Source organism: Papaver somniferum, unplaced genomic scaffold, assembly GCF_003573695.1.
Source record: "Papaver somniferum cultivar HN1 unplaced genomic scaffold, ASM357369v1 unplaced-scaffold_33, whole genome shotgun sequence".
Lineage (NCBI taxonomy): Eukaryota > Viridiplantae > Streptophyta > Magnoliopsida > Ranunculales > Papaveraceae > Papaver > Papaver somniferum.
The window spans coordinates 3,848,402-3,867,428 of record NW_020644373.1 but is presented as its reverse complement, the minus strand read 5'-3'; positions in this window follow the sequence as shown (position 1 = coordinate 3,867,428).

Here is a 19,027-nt window from a genome sequence, read left to right as displayed (position 1 = left end):
GATCAAGTATTGTGATCATCTTTTCTAAGATACAAACTTGTATAAACAAGAATTGATATGATTAGAAGGAAGAATAACCTTTTTCATAAGGATTTACACCAAGAATGGTTACCATAAGAGTATGAAAAAGAATTTTTTACAATAAAAACCAACATCCAATGATTTTGATTATTGCTTCTAACCTGTTATGCTTAAGAATTTTAATAACAAATCAAGTTAGGTAATTAAGAATCATACATGTGGTGTTTATCCATATTCATCTTAACCATAACTAGTTAAAATGACTCAAATGAAACTAGTTATAGAATTGTTCAATTGCTTAGATCTCATATAAGTATACAAGACACAATCGAAGCAAAAACAATTTTGATTCACTTGAATCGATTCATGAACATTATAGCCACGGTTTGTAAAGATTGCATTCCTTAATTTATAAATGTCTTAGTTCATGAATAAACCGTTTTTAGAAAATAACCTATTTAAGTACGCATACTGGTACGCGGACTTAAGTACCCGGATTAAGTTTGTTTTCAGTTCACAAACTCCAGCAGAAATTCATAGGATGTTAACTTCCATCAGTACGCATACTGGTACGCGGACTTTAGTTCCGGTTATCCTGAGCAGCAAAGTACACATACTTTGTGATAGACACATTTTTGTGTCTAATTTGTCCTCAATGTTCTGTATTGTTGGTACTCGATTTCGTACTTATTATGGTGTTTTATGTGTTTGTAGGTACTTTTGGGAAATAAACATTTTTGGAAAATTCGGCTCGAAAAGTTGATCGGGCACCCCCCCAAAAAAAGTACTAAAGGCACCCTCATTTTGGATAAGGGCCACCCCAGGGCACCCCAGCTGTTAAAGGAACCCTTGTTTTGGATCAGGGCACTCCATCTTCCACCTTTTGAATTATCAAATATGGCGGGAAACTTTTGCAGTCACCTGGGAGATTTTCGGTACGAGATTTGGTGATGATTTAGCGTGACTCAATAGCTAGAATTGTATAGGATGACGTGAATAATCATAACATGCGTTTTATGGTTGCTTGCTTCAATTAGAATTGACTGTAATCTCGTGTGAAATAAAACATAGGAGTGAAGGAAAACTCGGGATGAGGCGTGGAGATATCAGCCCTGCACGAGTATAAAGCATTATCAACCTATTATGGAGCGTGTAAGGAGTGTATTTGAAGCAAATGAAGGCTCGGAGGAGATTAAAAAGGTAAGAAATTATTCCCGAGAATATTTTACTCAATGCCGAGTAATGGAGAAATATATGAAGTTATGGAGGAGATTTCTTGTGCATGGGAGGCTATATAAGGTGTCGACGAGTAATAGAGTGAGAACGGGGAGTTTGGGGATAGTTTAGAGCAACAACAGAGTGAGAATCGAGAGTTGCAGAGAATACTTTTCTGCTGCTGCTGGGAAGAACACGAAGAACATAAGACCACAAAAAACTATCGTTCATGCTATAGTGAAAACGACAACGAGCCGTGGGTCGTATCGCTACAGAAGCATCAACAGTTTATATTTATCGTCCTTTGTAACAACCGAGTTTGTAACAAATATAAGTGTTACAACCCGGTTTAATCATTATTTTCTCCCAGTTTAATATTTGTGAACACCATTTGAGCAATGAAATCAACTTTTGAGCGTGTTTCCATGATGAAGAGATAAACCCAATCCTTGGGGAGATGGAGGAAGCTGTTGTTTCGATAAAAGTGATATATCCTTATTTTAAATTAATTATAGCAATTCTATTATGATTTTTTTCATTGAACTAAAAATGGATTATATGATTTTGATTAGTTAGGTGTATTTTCTCTTGATAGAATATTCTTGCTTTAGAGTTTTGATATTCTATGCAACATTTATTCTTTTATAAATCTATATGTCTAGGCAATACTATTAGAATCAATTTGAATGTTGAGTTGTGAAATTATTGTTTTATTAAATCACTAATATCGACCAATGGTGGAATCCTAGCCCCAGTATCTCCACAATATTCACATCACCTTTTTATTTGATTTTATTATTATCATTTAAAATTTAAGTCTAAAAAAAAAATCTGCTTTCATAAGTCTTGAACGAACCATCTTACTACAACTCAATTGAAATCACATCACTTTGGTTCAAGGATATTGGACTTACACACATATGAGTTGTCTCACAATATTTATATCAAACCACGGTTATGTATTCTAAACTCTCATTTCAATCATTGAAACATTCTTAGAGGACGTTATGTAGTTGTTGTTCACAAACTATTTTTTGTCAAAGCAATTTTCAAGTAATTGAAACTAATATGACTTTCGTCACTAGTGAAATGAACTTGGCCAAAGCGAAATCTTACCAACATATATGTCGAGAAATATGTATGTGAGTTAAACTCAGCTCGAAACAATAAGTTGTTCCATGATGTGGTCTTTTATGTTGTTGTAGATAGTGGTAAAAGGTTGTCGTTCACTCAGACTTGTGAAGATTTTTTTTAGACTTAAATTAAAATTAAAACTCAAGATGAAGTTGTTATCAAGATTATAAAAAGCACCGAGACTCAGGATTCCACCATTGAACAATTAAGTGATTTAATCTAATCAATATTCATGCAATTCTTTGCGTTTAAAGTGATTCTAATATATTGCCTCTAGTAGATTTTTAAAGTAACAATTGTATACATCAAGCATGAAACATCAAAAGTCTTAAACTAAGCATGCTCCATCAAAACGGATCACAATCATTCAATAAAAATCAATTTTCCAATATTAGTTCCATGCAAAAAATCATAAAAGAAATTGCAAGAATTAATTAAAATAGAAATATACCACTTTTCATGGAACAATGGCTTCCTCCGTCGCCTCGTCTAAGGGGTTTAACTCCTCATATTAATCACTTGCTCAAAATACATGTTTGTTGCTCAAAAGTTGATTGAATAGAGAAGAAGGTATGAAGCAGCGTGTTTGTAACAGATTTAATTGTTACAAAACGCACTGTTACAGTAAGCAGTGTTACAAAGAAATACTAACAATAATAGTTGTTGGCAAATTGTTACAGTTTGAAAGAAAAGGTGACGGTTCTCTGTTCTTCTTCTTCCTCTCGACTGCAACTCGGTTATTCTTCTCTGTGAATTTTTCTTATCTCTGTTCTGTTTCTAAACTTCCCCAAAGTATGCGTAACCCTTCTATGACCTATCCGAACTCCTTTTATACTGCTCAGAAACCTAAAAATTCCGATAAAAATTCTCTCTTTCTTTTCGTGCAAGTCACGGAAATAATCTTTTATGCCGACTTGTTTACGCGTTTCTGAGCTTTCCAAATCATCCCAAACTCTCTATTAGGTAAGTAGCTATCTCCGGAAAGATTATATCCGGTTTAATCTCCCTGAAACTTCAAAAATCAGGCCAGCAGAGACCCGTGTGTAACTTCACCTCTGTTTTGCTCCAACTCGAGTTCTAGCCCAATTCAATCCATTCCAGCGCTCATACCAAGCCTGTTATGCTAAATCACGTCCATCCCAACAAATTCCCGCGATTGAATCTCCCTAAAACAGCCTAGAAATCCAACCCTAACTCTGGTATGCAAACTGTTTTTTTTCCCACCAATTTTTTCTTTTGAATTTTGAGAATAAAGTGGTCTCCCCCTATCCAGAGTGGGGGTACGAATAGTAGATGCCCTGCAGATTCCCCTTAGTAATTAGGTTGCCCCTTATCCATGGTGAGAGTCCGAATAACAAATGTCCTCCGAGGGTGCCCCGCACAAATTTTTGAGCCGATTTTTGCAAAAATGTTTATTTGCCAAAAATACCTACACACACACATAAAATACCGTAATAAGTACAAAAATGAGCACTATCAATTATAGAATCGAGACAAATTAGACACAAAAACGTGTCTATCAAATACCCCCAAACTTATTATTTGCTAGTCATCGAGCAAAGATAAAATCCTAACTCACTGACGCGGGCATCGTCGATTGCATTTAGCGTATGCAATAAGCCTTTAAACCCCTAGGTGACCCTAGTGGCCGAGTTATAGTCTCGGGAGGGCTTACCAGAGGTAAACCCACAAAACCTTTACTCCAAACCCTAACTATCTACGCAGAACCTTGGAAGGCACTAAAGAATCTCCTTGGTTGGCATACTTATTGACTACAAGAGGAAGTACCCTGATGCGAAATTCCAATTGTTGTACACGAGTTTGCACTCAAGCATACTAAAATTCATATATAAGTGACAGAGCTCTACTCAGATAGTCGCACTATGTACATCAATATCCGGAGTCAAAACTAATCACATGGATAGATCAAGAAGATGGATATAGAAAAACATAGATGGTTTTGATGTTTACTAAGTGAACAGCGTTTCCCATATCTGTCTGAAGGCCTCCGCCAAAATGAACCTATCCTAATGGATTGAGATACTGGTCTGACTAATATCAACACAACTGGCATATACAAGGGAACCAGTGATCGATAATCCTAATTCTAGTTCAACACAACTGGCATATACAAGGGAACCAGTGGTCGACTTTATTCACTGATTTTTTTTTGATCCGTTTGGTCTAATTGGTCTGGTCTTTTTTTTTTCTTTTTCTTTGTAACTCAATCACTCTAATTCACCATAGCATTGGTAACAACTTGAATCGTGGGCCCCACCTATCACTTAGAGAAACATGGTTTAAAAACAAAATAAAATAAAAATAGAAGTGAAAAGGACTCAACGAGATATGGTGAAACTATCATGTTACTTCTAACACCTGAGCTCTATGCTTTTATGAATAGACTCTTCTAGATGTTTCCATCTAATCAGATTGGTTCCTCAACTCCTACGATCAAAATGCTTCCATCCACTTAGATTAGTTAGTGCAATCCTCAATAGGCATAAATTTAGTTCTGGAGTTTATTTATTCATACTAAAAAGTTTCTCCCATACCCCCAAACTTAAATCTAACATTGTCCTCAATGTTCTAAAGATAAAATTAAAAGCATGAACAAGGAGAAACTGTTACCATTTGAAGCAAAAGAGATAAGGAAAGATATTACCATGTTGCATGAGATTGGGTTACCTCCCAAAAAGTGCTAAATTTAAAGTCTTCAGCGAGACGTCAAATACCACAAAATGGCTAATTACCTTTCAAATCATATATCAATAGTCGAAACAACTGTGGGTCAACAAAAGCAAATAAAATTGCCACAATTATCAGACAACTGCACCAAATCAGAAAAATGAACAACATAGCACATCCTCATCCAAGGTTTCCTGCAAGACAACTGGGTTTTTCTGTTGTGCCCATTTGGGCTTCATATGAGTGTCTTGACAAATTGACTCATTCGAACAACAAGTCTTTAGAATTTCCTCCTGGACAATATCAGGAGGATCCGGTTGCAGAGTCGGAAGTGACTCAAGTAATACCTCAGGTACACTAGGCTCGAATCCCAAGTTAGGGACTTCTAATGGGGATAATTGACCATTACTACCCCCAAACTTAGGGTAGTCAGTATTCTCGGACAAACCTCTAACTATTGCTTGAATTTCTGGATCCTCAGAGTCTTTAAAATACTCAAGAGCTTCTTCTAGTTCAAAAGTTTGGTCACCTAACTGACTTAAGAGAATTTCCTCATCAAGTTCATCTAAGGAATCACCAAATAAAGTGTCCCAATTATCCTGAATTAGATCCTGAACTAAAGTGCTAATCATATTCACTTCCTCTAAATCGTCAGAAGGTTGTCTATTAACATTAAAACATTTAGTTCAGTGGTCATATTACCAAAGGAGATGTTCATAAGTCCGGTCCTACAGTTGATGACAGCGTTAGCTGTGGCTAAAAATGGGCGACCTAAAATCACCGGTATTTGAGCACTAGGATCCTGAACAGGCTGAGTATCTAGAACAACGAAATCCACTGGATAAATAAATTTATCAACCTCAATCAGAACATCCTCTATGACACCACGAGGTACTTTGACAGACCTATCAGCTAATTGCAATGTCATTTTAGTCGGTTTCAACTTTCCAAGACCTAGCTGGTTGTATACATGATAAGGGAGTAAGTTCACACTAGCTCCTAAGTCAAGCAATGCCTTATCTACTGAATAATTACCGATCACACAAGATATGGTGGGGCATCCAGGATCTTTATACTTAGGGGTGTTTGGTTCAGAAGGATTGAACTTACCTGACCAGCTAAAAAGGCTTTCTTATGGACATTAAGCTTACGCTTTCGTGTACAAAGGTCCTTAAGGAACTTGGCATAAGCAGGCATTTGCCTAATTGCTTCTAATAAAGGGATGTTAATGTTTACCTGCTTAAATATCTCTAGTATTTCGTTGAAAGTCGACTCTCTCTTTGTTGGAGCTAACAACTGTGGATATGGGGCTTTGGGTACAAAATGAGACCTGTCGGGAACCACATTGGCATCACTAGAAATTTTATCGGTTTCTTCAGTTAGGCTCCTTCTGGGGCTCATCTTGGGAACTAGAAGGTGGATCTACAGTATGTCCACTATTAGGCTTGGCTACCCTATTGTCTACCGTTTTACCACTCCTAAGGGTTGTGACAGAATTCACTTGATTAAATGGTTTTGCACCTACTTCATGAACTCCTCTAGGGTTGGGGGTAGTCTGACTATGGAGCCTTCCGTTATCTCTCTCACTTAAGGTCTTAGCTATTTGGCCGACTTGAAGTTCTAGCTTAGCAAGGCTCTGAGCATTAGTTTGAAAGTTCTGCTTGGTTTCCTGCTGAAAACTAATTTGGCTCTGTGCTAACATATCCTGAGTTTTTAATCTAATTTAGATTCCTCTAAGCTAGTCGTTTTATTTTCTGGGCCTGATGAATTCTTAGTGTAACCAAAATCTGGTTAGAATTACTAAACTGACCTAGACTCTGGCCCTTAGACCATGAAAGGTTCGGATGGTTTCTCCAACCAGGACTATAGGTTTCTGAATATGGGTCAAACTTCTGACGGTTATCAAACCTAGTGTTATTATAGAGCATTGGCTTGCTCTTCATTATTCTGGCCTTCCCAAAAAGGCTCTATTCTACCACTAGTATGACCCAATTCTAAGGCTTCTAACCTTTTTGCTATAGCAGCAATTTTGGCATCTGATTCATAGCCTCCTTCTACCCTATTAACGTTTCCTCTACCTAGAAGAATTGTTTTCTTGGGTTCCCTACTATATTCCCATTGCTGGGTCTTTTCGGCGATTTCATTCAAAAATTCCATCGCCGCATCAACAGTTTGGTTTTCAAAACCACCAGTGCATAGAGACTCAACCATGGTTGTTGTCGAATAATCTAAACCCTCATAAAGGATTTGAACTAGCCTAACCTTTTCTAAACCATGATGAGGACATTGGGCTAATAAGTCATTGAACCTTTCCAAATACCTATACAAAGACTCTCCCTCCTGTTGAGAAAATGTGCAGATTTGCGTCCTAATAGACGATGTTTTGTGCCTAGGGAAAAACTTGTTCAAAAAGGCAGATGTAAGTTGTTCATATGTTTTGATTGATTCGGAAGCCAAACTATACAGCCACGACTTGGCTTTATCTTTTAAGGAAAAGGGGAATAACCTGAGTTTCAAAGCATCATCATCAAGGTTTCTAATTTTTAGGGTACTACAAATTTCCTCAAAGTCCCTAACATGGAAGTATGGGTTTTCATTTTCTTTCCCTAAAAAGATTGGGAGCATCTGTAGGGTCCCAGGCCTAAGTTCATAATTTGCTTCAGTTTCAGCTAACCTGATACAGGAGGGACGAGTAGTCCTAGTAGGGTTCAACAAAGCTTTTAAAGTTGCATTTCTGGCACTATCGGGATATTTGGGATTCTATGCAATCACAAAACAAGGCTGACTCAACCAAATCAAACCTAATTTTCTAGCAAACAAAAAGCATGATGGTTCCACTTAGATTGTTTCTAGACCAGCTTCTATTCTTTCGAAAAGGAACTCGTTACAATCTGAGCAAACCCCTCTGGAATCAATCCGAGTCAAAGTAAGTTGAATCGAGGCGAGGGAAGCTCAGTGGAGCTTTGATACCCAAGGCCTCACCGGTTACAAGGCGGCGCAGTCACGCATTCAACTCACAGAAACCATCATGAACTTCGAAGTATGCTCAAAAGAGTAACCAATATTTTTCGAACGACTTTCCTATTAAGCTCGTTACCCTATCGGTCTCGTTCTAGTCAAAATTTTAGGCTTAGGTTCGCGTTTGGTTTCGTTTTCCTAAGGCGGGCAAGAAGAGAACGGTGATGAAATCCGAACCCTTATCTTGTATGGCCAGTCCTTGCCCTTTACTAGGAAATTAAAGCAGCCGTTTTCAAGTCCTCAGCATATATGCAAACGAAGGAATACAGTAAACCCGCTGACAGGGGATTCGCGGGTGTTTCGAAAAACTTACCTCCCGTACCAGACGGGCGAAGAACCGCTGAAGTCGACTCGGGCCACGACTCCTATGTCATGTACGAACCCGAGGGGCCGAGGCGATATCGTAATCACCGTCCTTCTCTGCACACAGTTTTTTTTAAACCAACCCTTCCGTAGGGTTTAAAAATAATAATGTCCCAGTCCAAAAATAAAGTCCAAAAAGTGTCCAAAAATAAAAAGAAAAATTACAAAAAATAAAACCCTATTTACAGTTTCTAAAAATAAAAAAAATAACTATATACAAAATCTTCTTCTTCACTCCTTTTGGATTCCTCCTTCTTTCCTTCTTTGGCGATGCTTTCCTTTTATAGTACTTTTTCTTTCCTTGTAGCTTCGCTCCAATCTGAAAAGAATCGAAAAATACCAAAGGCGTAAAAGAGAACAAAAATTCTAAAAGAAATAAAATAAATCTAAAACCTAAAACCTAATACAAATCCGCGTCGGCGCGCCAAAAATTGATGTGGTTTTTTATGTTGTTGTAGATAGTGGTAAAAGGTTGTCGTTCACTCAGACTTGTGAAGATTTGTTTTAGACTTAAATTAAAATAAAAACTCAAGATGAAGTTGTTATCAAGATTATAAAAAGCACCGAGACTCAGGATTCCACCATTGACCAATTAAGTGATTTAATCTAATCAATATTCATGGAATTCTTTGCGTTTAAAGTGATTCTAATATATTGCCTCTAGTAGATTTTTGAAGTAACAATTGTATACATCAAGCATGAAACATCAAAAGTCTTAAACTAAGCATGCTCCATCAAAACGGATCACAATCATTCAATAAAAATCAATTTTCCAATATTAGTTCCATGCAAATAATCATAAAAGAAATTGCAAGAATTAATTAAAATAGAAATATACCACTTTTAATGGAACAATGGCTTCCTCCTTCGCCTCGGCTAAGGGGTTTAACTCCTCATATTAATCACTTGCTCAAAATACATGTTTGTTGCTCAAAAGTTGATTGAATAGAGAAGAAGGTATGAAGCAGCGTGTTTGTAACAGATTTAATTGTTACAAAATGCACTGTTACAGTAAGCAGTGTTACAAAGAAATACTAACAGTAATAGTTGTTGGCAAATTGTTACAGTTTGAAAGAAAAGGTGACGGTTCTATGTTCTTCTTCTTGCTCTCGACTGCAACTCGGCTATTCTTCTCTGTGAATTTTTCTTAGCTCTGTTCTGTTTCTAAACTTCCCCAAAGTATGCGTAACCCTTCTATGACCTATCCGAACTCCTTTTATACTGCTCAGAAACCTAAAAATTCCGATAAAAATTCTCTCTTTCTTTTCGTGCAAGTCACGGAAATAATCTTTTATGCCGACTTGTTTACGCGTTTCTGAGCTTTCCAAATCATCCCAACTCTCTATTAGGTAAGTAGCTATCTCCGGAAAGATTATCTCCGGTTTAATCTCCTGAAACTTCAAAAATCAGGCCAGCAGAGACCCTGTGTAACTTCACCTCTGTTTTGCTCCAACTCGAGTTCTAGCCCAATTCAATCCATTCCAGCGCTCATACCAAGCCTGTTATGCTAAATCACGTCCATCCCAAAAATTCCCGCGATTGAATCTCCCTAAAACAGCCTAGAAATCCAACCCTAACTCTGGTATGCAAACTGTTTTTTTCCCACCAATTTTTTCTTTTGAATTTTGAGAATAAAGTGGTCTCCCCCTATCCAGAGTGGGGGTGCGAATAGTAGATGCCCTGCAGATCCCCTTAGTAATTAGGTTGCCCCTTATCCATGGTGAGAGTCGAATAACAAATGTCCTCCGGGGTGCCCCGCACAAATTTTCGAGCCGATTTTTGCAAAAATGTTTATTGGCCAAAAATACCTACACACACACATAAAATACCGTAATAAGTACAAAAATGAGCACTATCAATTATAGAATCGAGACAAATTAGACACAAAAACGTGTCTATCAAATACCCCCAAACTTATTATTTGCTAGTCTCGAGCAAAGATAAAATCCTAACTCACTGACGCGGGCATCGTCGATTGCATTTAGCGTATGCAATAAGCCTTTAAACCCCTAGGTGACCCTAGTGGCCGAGTTATAGTCTCGGGAGGGCTTACCAGAGGTAAACCCACAAAACCTTTACTCCAAACCCTAACTATCTACGCAGAACCTTGGAAGGCACTAAAGAATCTCCTTGGTTGGCATACTTATTGACTACAAGAGGAAGTACCCTGATGCGAAATTCCAATTGTTGTACACGAGTTTGCACTCAAGCATACTAAAATTCATATATAAGTGACAGAGCTCTACTCAGATAGTCGCACTATGTACATCAATATCCGGAGTCAAAACTAATCACATGGATAGATCAAGAAGATGGATATAGAAAAACATAGATGGTTTTGATGTTTACTAAGTGAACAGCGTTTCCCATATCTGTCTGAAGGCCTCCGCCAAAATGAACCTATCCTAATGGATTGAGATACTGGTCTGACTAATATCAACACAACTGGCATATACAAGGGAACCAGTGATCGATAATCCTAATTCTAGTTCAACACAACTGGCATATACAAGGGAACCAGTGGTCGACTTTATTCACTGATTTTTTTTGATCCGTTTGGTCTAATTGGTCTGGTCTTTTTTTTTCTTTTTCTTTGTAACTCAATCACTCTAATTCACCATAGCATTGGTAACAACTTGAATCGTGGGCCCCACCTATCACTTAGAGAAACATGGTTTAAAAACAAAATAAAATAAAAATAGAAGTGAAAAGGACTCAACGAGATATGGTGAAACTATCATGTTACTTCTAACACCTGAGCTCTATGCTTTTATGAATAGACTCTTCTAGATGTTTCCATCTAATCAGATTGGTTCCTCAACTCCTACGATCAAAATGCTTCCATCCACTTAGATTAGTTAGTGCAATCCTCAATAGGCATAAATTTCTAGGTTCTGGAGTTTATTTATTCACTAAAAAGTTTCTCCTGTACCCCCAAACTTAAATCTAACATTGTCCTCAATGTTCTAAAGATAAAATTAAAAGCATGAACAAGGAGAAACTGTTACCATTTGAAGCAAAAGAGATAAGGAAAGATATTACCATGTTGCATGAGATTGGGTTACCTCCCAAAAAGTGCTAAATTTAAAGTCTTCAGCGAGACGTCAAATACCACAAAATGGCTAATTACCTTTCAAATCATATATCAATAGTCTAAACAACTGTGGGTCAACAAAAGCAAATAAAATTGCCACAATTATCAAACAACTGCACCAAATCAGAAAAATGAACAAACATAGCACATCCTCATCCAAGGTTTCCTGCAAGACAACTGGGTTTTTCTGTTGTGCCCATTTGGGATTCATATGAGTGTCTTGACAAATTGATTCATTCGAACAACAAGTCTTTAGAATTTCCTCCTGGACAATATCAGAAGGATCCGGTTGCAGAGTCCGAAGTGACTCAAGTAATACCTCAGGTACACTAGGCTCGAATCCCAAGTTAGGGACTTCTAATGGGGATAATTGACCATTACTACCCCCAAACTTAGGGTAGTCAGTATTCTCGGACAAACCTCTAACTATTGCTTGAATTTCTGGATCCTCAGAGTCTTTAAAATACTCAAGAGCTTCTTCTAGTTCAAAAGTTTGGTCACCTAACTGACTTAAGAGAATTTCCTCATCAAGTTCATCTAAGGAATCACCAAATAAAGTGTCCCAATTATCCTGAATTAGATCCTGAACTAAAGTGCTAATCATATTCACTTCCTCTAAATCGTCAGAAGGTTGTCTATTAACATTAAAAACATTTAGTTCAGTGGTCATATTACCAAAGGAGATGTTCATAAGTCCGGTCCTACTGTTGATGACAGCGTTAGATGTGGCTAAAAATGGGCGACCTAAAATCACCGGTATTTGAGCACTAGGATCCTGAACAGGCTGAGTATCTAGAACAACGAAATCCACTAGATAAATAAATTTATCAACCTCAATCAGAACATCCTCTATGACCCGGATTAAGTTTGTTTTCAGTTCACAAACTCCAGCAGAAATTCATAGGATGTTAACTTCCATCAGTACGCATACTGGTACGCGGACTTTAGTTCCGGTTATCCTGAGCAGCAAAGTACACATACTTTGTGATAGACACATTTTTGTGTCTAATTTGTCCTCAATGTTCTGTATTGTTGGTACTCGATTTCGTACTTATTATGGTGTTTTATGTGTTTGTAGGTACTTTTGGGAAATAAACATTTTTGGAAAATTCGGCTCGAAAAGTTGATCGGGCACCCCCCCAAAAAAAGTACTAAAGGCACCCTCATTTTGGATAAGGGCCACCCCAGGGCACCCCAGCTGTTAAAGGAACCCTTGTTTTGGATCAGGGCACTCCATCTTCCACCTTTTGAATTATCAAATATGGCGGGAAACTTTTGCAGTCACCTGGGAGATTTCGGTACGAGATTTGGTGATGATTTAGCGTGACTCAATAGCTAGTAAATTGTATAGGATACGTGAATAATCATAACATGCGTTTTATGGTTGCTTTGCTTCAATTAGAATTGACTGTAATCTCGTGTGAAATAAACATAGGAGTGAAGGAAAACTCGGGATGAGGCGTGGAGATATCAGCCCTGCACGAGTATAAAGCATTATCAACCTATTATGGAGCGTGTAAGGAGTGTATTTGAAGCAAATGAAGGCTCGGAGGAGATTAAAAAGGTAAGAAATTATTCCCGAGAATATTTTACTCAATGCCGAGTAATGGAGAAATATATGAAGTTATGGAGGAGATTTCTTGTGCATGGGAGGCTATATAAGGTGTCGACGAGTAATAGAGTGAGAACGGGGAGTTTGGGGATAGTTTAGAGCAACAACAGAGTGAGAATCGAGAGTTGCAGAGAATACTTTTCTGCTGCTGCTGGGAAGAACACGAAGAACATAAGACCACAAAAAACTATCGTTCATGCTATAGTGAAAACGACAACGAGCCGTGGGTCGTATCGCTACAGAAGCATCAACAGTTTATATTTATCGTCCTTTGTAACAACCGAGTTTGTAACAAATATAAGTGTTACAACCCGGTTTAATCATTATTTTCTCCCAGTTTAATATTTGTGAACACCATTTGAGCAATGAAATCAACTTTTGAGCGTGTTTCCATGATGAAGAGATAAACCCAATCCTTGGGGAGATGGAGGAAGCTGTTGTTTCGATAAAAGTGATATATCCTTATTTTAAATTAATTATAGCAATTCTATTATGATTTTTTTCATTGAACTAAAAATGGATTATATGATTTTGATTAGTTAGGTGTATTTTCTCTTGATAGAATATTCTTGCTTTAGAGTTTTGATATTCTATGCAACATTTATTCTTTTATAAATCTATATGTCTAGGCAATACTATTAGAATCAATTTGAATGTTGAGTTGTGAAATTATTGTTTATTAAATCACTAATATCGACCAATGGTGGAATCCTAGCCCCAGTATCTCCACAATATTCACATCACCTTTTTATTTGATTTTATTATTATCATTTAAAATTTAAGTCTAAAAAAAAAATCTGCTTTCATAAGTCTTGAACGAACCATCTTACTACAACTCAATTGAAATCACATCACTTTGGTTCAAGGATATTGGACTTACACACATATGAGTTGTCTCACAATATTTATATCAAACCACGGTTATGTATTCTAAACTCTCATTTCAATCATTGAAACATTCTTAGAGGACGTTATGTAGTTGTTGTTCACAAACTATTTTTTGTCAAAGCAATTTTCAAGTAATTGAAACTAATATGACTTTCGTCACTAGTGAATGAACTTGGCCAAAGCGAAATCTTACCAACATATATGTCGAGAAATATGTATGTGAGTTAAACTCAGCTCGAAACAATAAGTTGTTCCATGATGTGGTCTTTATGTTGTTGTAGATAGTGGTAAAGGTTGTCGTTCACTCAGACTTGTGAAGATTTTTTTTAGACTTAAATTAAAATTAAAACTCAAGATGAAGTTGTTATCAAGATTATAAAAAGCACCGAGACTCAGGATTCCACCATTGAACAATTAAGTGATTTAATCTAATCAATATTCATGCAATTCTTTGCGTTTAAAGTGATTCTAATATATTGCCTCTAGTAGATTTTTAAAGTAACAATTGTATACATCAAGCATGAAACATCAAAAGTCTTAAACTAAGCATGCTCCATCAAAACGGATCACAATCATTCAATAAAAATCAATTTTCCAATATTAGTTCCATGCAAAAAATCATAAAGAAATTGCAAGAATTAATTAAAATAGAAATATACCACTTTTCATGGAACAATGGCTTCCTCCGTCGCCTCGTCTAAGGGGTTTAACTCCTCATATTAATCACTTGCTCAAAATACATGTTTGTTGCTCAAAAGTTGATTGAATAGAGAAGAAGGTATGAAGCAGCGTGTTTGTAACAGATTTAATTGTTACAAAACGCACTGTTACAGTAAGCAGTGTTACAAAGAAATACTAACAATAATAGTTGTTGGCAAATTGTTACAGTTTGAAAGAAAAGGTGACGGTTCTCTGTTCTTCTTCTTCCTCTCGACTGCAACTCGGTTATTCTTCTCTGTGAATTTTTCTTATCTCTGTTCTGTTTCTAAACTTCCCCAAAGTATGCGTAACCCTTCTATGACCTATCCGAACTCCTTTTATACTGCTCAGAAACCTAAAAATTCCGATAAAAATTCTCTCTTTCTTTTCGTGCAAGTCACAGAAATAATATTTTATGCCGACTTGTTTACGCGTTTCTGAGCTTTCCAAATCATCCCAAACTCTCTATTAGGTAAGTAGCTATCTCCGGAAAGATTATCTTCGGTTTAATCTCCCTGAAACTTCAAAAATCAGGCCAGCAGAGACCCGTGTGTAACTTCACCTCTGTTTTGCTCCAACTCGAGTTCTAGCCCAATTCAACCCATTCCGGCGCTCATACCAAGCCTGTTATGCTAAATCACGTCCAGCCCAACAAATTCCCGCGATTGAATCTCTCTAAAACAGCCTAGAAATCCAACCCTAACTCTGGTATGCAAACTGGTTTTTTTCCCACCAATTTTTTCTTTTGAATTTTGAGAAGAAAGTGGTCTCCCCCTATCCAGAGTGGGGGTGCGAATAGTATAAGCCCTGCAGGGATTCCCCTTAGTAATTAGGTTGCCCCTTATCCATGGTGAGAGTCCGAATAACAAATGTCCTCCGGGGTGCCCCGCACAACTTTTCGGGCCGAGTTTTCCAAAAATGTTTATTGGCCAAAAATACCTACACACACATAAAACACCGTAATAAGTACAAAAATGAGCACTATCAATTATAGAATCGAGACAAATTAGACACAAAAATGTTTCTATCAAATACCCCCAAACTTATTATTTGCTAGTCCTCGAGCAAAGATAAAATCCTAACTCACTGACGCAGGCATCGTCGATTGCATTTAGCGTATGCAATAAGCCTTTAAACCCCTAGGTGGCCCTAATGGCCGAGTTATAATCTCGGGAGGGCATACCAGAGGTATACCGACAAAACTTCTCGTTTCGAATCAAATAACAAGTTCATCTCAATGTTCTCCAAGTTATCTAGCTTTGCTTGAAGAATAATTTCCCGATTTCGACTTCCGGCAATTTCTTCTTTAAGATTTCGTATTTCGTTGAGATAATCTCTTGCACCAATAGAATCAATTTGGTTTTGCAAGTCTTTATTCCGGCTACGAAGTCTGTCATATTTAACTTTCTCACTGAAAATGGTGCTTTCAGCTTCCGAGAGTTTCTGATGACATTCGCCAAGAAGATTATTAGCAACTGGATCTACATGGAATACTTCTTCATCAGAATTAGAATCAGTATCCGAAAGAATTTTTTTAGAAGATAATGCAACCTCGCCTGCGTACTCTTGGTGATCATAATATTCGGGTCCGTCATCAAGAGTAGGCAAGGCTGTTGCATATGTCGATTGTCTACGGCTCTAGCTAGGACATACTGAAGAAAGGTGCCCGAAACCACGATAGTTAAAGCATTGTACATCATCATGAGGAGATGTTTCACCTTTAGAAAAACTCTTTTTCGTGTCTCTCAATATTTTTCTAAATTATCATGGAGTAACATCCTTAGCATCCGGCGAACCATATTTATCCTTGGAGGATTCAGAATTGTTTGCAGCTTTAAAAGAAATCACTTGTTTTCCAGACCGGTGTTCATTATCAAAGATCTTTAACTTTCCAACAAGAGTATTTCTGGAGAGTTTAGAAAGATTGTTTGCTTCTTCAATGGCATGTTTCTTAGACTCATATCTTGATGGTAGAGACCTGAGAATTTTGCACACAATAACTTTCTCTGGAATAGTTCTTCCTAATGAATATGAGGAGTTAACTGTTTGATAAATCTTTGGTTAAACTCATCAAAGATTTCATCATCATACGTGCGAAGGTTTTCCCAGTCAGAAGCTAAATTTTGAAGCCTTGCTTCTTTCTCTTCAGCATTCCCTTTGAATACGGTTTCTAAGATAACCCAAGCATCTTTAGACTTATTACACGTAGTCACGTGGTGCTGAAGCTCTGGGGTAATGGCATGGATGATAGCATTTAATCCATTAGAATTTTGCTTTGCTGCAAGAATCTCAAGATCATCATAATCACCAATATCCTTTGCAACAGTTACACCGTCTACTATAACTAATTGAGGATTATATCCATTAAAAATACGAACCCATGATTGAAAATATCGCGCTTGAATAAAAGCACGTATAAAAATTTTCCACCATAAATATTTCGTTCCATCGAAGGTTGGCGGTACGTGTATAGAGATAGCACTTCTGTCCATAGAATCAGATTGCTAAAAACACAGACTTATGAGGTCTTAGCGTGTTTGCCTGCTCTGATACCAATTGAAAAAGCGGGGGTCTAACAACCATGCCCAATAATTCATTTGGCAATCTGTATGGACGAACTCCAATATACTTTCAAGATAATCGACTAGACAGTCAGACTCAATCTTAAGAAAAGTATATGAAGGATTTATATCTCAATTTCTCAATTCAATCCGCAATCAAATAAATAGGAATTTGCATGCCCGATTGAATATAAGAAATAACTTGGACGGTATCAAAAACCAATATCCAAGTGTCAATCAATTTAATCAACAACCCAAAGGTCGGATTTACAATTGATTGAACTTACGTACAATCTGTGATATTTCAATTATATAAACAAATATAATGCGTAAAAGAAATAACACAGACACCAGAAATTTTGTTACGAGGAAACCGCAAATGCAGAAAAATCCCGGGACCTAGTACAGAATAAATACACACTGATCATAAGCTGTTACACCAATTTACTACTACCTATTCTTACTATATGTAATACCTCCTTCAGCTGTATTCAAGCACTTATAGAATTCATAGCAGAACACCGATTCTCATTATGAATTCTTCTCGTAAATCTTCTAGCAGAATCCAAGGCTCTCTTTAGAAGATACAACAACACGGTTGATATTTTTCAATCTTTTGTCTTCACAAAATACCGAATCGATTTCCCTTTATATGTAAATCAAGGTTTTGGAAATCTTGTGTTTGTTTTGAGAAAAACAATTACTAGGTAAAAGTAATATCAAAACAAACTTGTAGATTAGGGTTTTAACTTACAATCATTATGCGTACATACAAGGAGTCCGTGAACCTGATTTTCGTAAGTGAACTTGGGCAATTCCAAAGATCAATTTCCAAGTTAAGAAAACCCTAATAATTCTACAAAAAGAACAACTAGAATACATCTAGAGATATCTTGTTTAAAACTTCTTAAGGATTTTTGAGATACCTAAATCGAAGTTTTCTTTCTATCTTTCGATTTCGACTAACAAGTGTTGCTATACAATCGGAAACTGAAATCTATCAAAACCTAGGGTTTATGATCAACAACTCTTGAATGGTTTTATATCAGAAGAGAAAACCTTAGAATAGACAAGAGGTGAAAAATCTAGATTACAAGTTGTATAATCAATCACGAAGATTAAATCCAACTCGGTTTTGTGATCCCCAATACAAAAACTTTTACCTCACTCTTGTTCACGAAGAACAAAAGACATGGAAAACCACCTTATGATGCTTACAAAAATTTTCCAAAGGGGATGAAAACGTGTAGCACTTAGGAACCCTTTATTTATAGTGAACAATAACTTGGACGCTACGCAAAGCTATTTTCCTTTTTCAAGACTCTCTTAATTTTGGGAGTCTTTCCTAAGTTACAACTCTTGCCAAAATAATTAAATAAATAATTAATTTGTAAATATTATATTTATGTGAGTAAATCACATTTTAACTTAGGAAGGAATCACAAACACTCTAATATGGTAAGGGGAAATTAGGCTCAGGCCCAACCCATGGATAACCCATAATATGAGGCCCTTAATTAAAAAAAGTTTAAATCTAGGCCCCGAGTTTTTAAAAGACCTTGATACCCTTATGCATATTGTCAAGCCCATAATTAAATAAAATTTAAATCTAGGCCCAAAATTATTAAATCTAGGCCCGAAATTATTAAAATACAGTGCGAAGGTGTAAACAGAAGTTACAAATGCATATGGCATGTGTAACCAGAAGTTACACATCCTTATGATATGTTTAAT